Genomic DNA, 2,338 nt, shown 5'->3' with positions numbered 1-2,338 from the left:
ACGCTACATTTTTATTTTTTCATATTTGAACTATGTGCGAAAGTGGAACAATGTTCCTATCAAAGTAGGAATGTTGTTTGTACTGGTTGACTTTGTGATATTGAAAATGGAAGAGGATTCACAAGTCTCAATTTTCTTGGGAAACCTTTTCTTGCAACAGTAGGAGTTGTTATTGATGTGAAACATGACAAGCTTGCTTTTAATGTGGGTGGTGAAAAGATGGAGTTTAATTTGACTAATCTTATGAAAAATCCTTCTCTTGAAGACTCTCGTTGTAGGATTGATTTAATTGATCATTGTGTTAAAGAGTGTTTCTTATGACCATTCTCCCAGGATGGGTTGATAACATGCTTGATTAGAAGCACAAGTCATGATGATTTCGCAAAGGAAGTTGATGAATATGCTAAATTGTTGGATTAAAATCCTCTTGTTCCAGACTTAAATTCTGAGAGATTGGTAGTAGAAAATTTAGCACATCTCCCAAGGCCACTTTCCACTATCACCATAATCTTGTGAGTTTTCTTACCTCTTTTATGACTATTTTAATTTTTACATTGAGGACAATGTCTGGTCCAAACATGGGGTGGACATTTGCGTGTTTGCTTGCTTTCTTCATGTGTGTTTTTTTTATCTTGTTTTGAAAAAAAAAATATAAATAATTAATTTCTCCTTGTTTGAAAGAAAACTTTTTGATGTCTTTGATAGGGAAGCGTAATTTATGTGCATGTTGTTTCAAATAGGCAATGAACTCACCTTTGGGAGCGACACTTTCAGTTTGATAAATCAACATATTTTTTGATTGCATGTTCTCATTGATTTAACCATTGAAGGACAATTTTTACCTTATATTGGGGCTTGTGTTACATCATTAAATATTATGTTCATTTCCTTGTTTTGAGTGATTATTCACCATTGATTATGTTTTTCTAGAACTTGACTTGCAACTATCTTAAGGATAAAATCTCTTAAGGTCATGTTTAAAGAAGAAAAAAACACTCAGATTTATTTTTTTTCAGGCCTCAAGACTTGTTTGATGCTTAATACTTTCCACTAGTTGCCAACTTTGAACCCTACATGAATTATTTTTCTTTATCCCCTACATTATTGATAAAATCATTTTTGGATGCCTATTTGAATATAGTGGAGCAACCTTTTTTTAAAAATGAATAAAAAAAAATTAATAGGTGTTTAGCCAAATTAATTCTCTTCTTCACTCCATCATAAAGGGTATTTGGTGGTTCTAATAAGGTATCGGCTCCTAGACTTGTTTCATGACACTCTCCCCTAGAGAATGTAGTTAAATTTAATATCTAAAGCTAACATCGACAACGTTGATCTATTATCGCACACGGATCAAGTATGAGTTAATAAATTATGTTAATATGAAATTTCATAAACTCTTTTTGGAAGTAATACTAATACATGTTCATATTAGTTATGATCAAATTATATATTTTTTTATTGTATTGAGACTCGATTGAAAAAAGACTAAGCATAAAATAGATGTAAGTTTACGTATATGAAGACAAAATAGGATATATATATATATATATATATATATATATATATATATATATATATATATATCAATCAAATGGCATAAAATCTAAATTTTTAATTCCATTTTGTTATCTTATGTGATTTTTATATATTTATTTCATCCCATCAGTGTCACAAAAATTCTCAAGTTTACATGAGAATTACAAATAAATTTAATGTGGTTGACTTTAATATAATAGAAAACATATAAATATACATGTTTAATTAATTTGGTAAGTTTTTGAATAAGTTATATATGTGAGGTCCAGGTTTCTTGCTTGAATAAGAGAAAGACACAAACCAATCTATAAATATACAAAAATAGACTTAAGAACTTCAAATAAACTATTTTTTGGAAAATATTTATTAACAAATTATTATGAAACATATAGAATTATCAAACTTAATTTATTTATCATATATTCTTCTTTTCACCACAAATTTTTGTCTCAACTTCTTATTTTCATTTTTCTTCATCATCCAAACTTCTGAGAAAAGAGTAGAGTTAAGATACTTAATCTTGAGTATAATGATTTTATTTGACATCATAAATGCCTTATTTTCTTTGATTTGAGCTAACATACCTACTCTTTAGTATTTCCCTCAATTCTAGTTTGTATAGATTCTAAAATATTCTTTGTAAAGAATATTATAGAGAAAATCTATAATACAAAAATTTCAAATCAAACACATAAATATTAAACAAAATATTCAAAACAACACACACAAATATTAAACAATAGAAAAAGATGAAGATAAGGGCACTTGTCCTCCGACCACAACAATTAAGCTTAATGTT

This window comes from Cicer arietinum, chromosome 2, assembly GCF_000331145.2.
Source record: "Cicer arietinum cultivar CDC Frontier isolate Library 1 chromosome 2, Cicar.CDCFrontier_v2.0, whole genome shotgun sequence".
Taxonomy (NCBI): Eukaryota; Viridiplantae; Streptophyta; class Magnoliopsida; order Fabales; family Fabaceae; genus Cicer; species Cicer arietinum.
The sequence above is the reverse complement of the archived record's forward strand: the minus strand, read 5'-3'. Positions refer to the sequence as shown.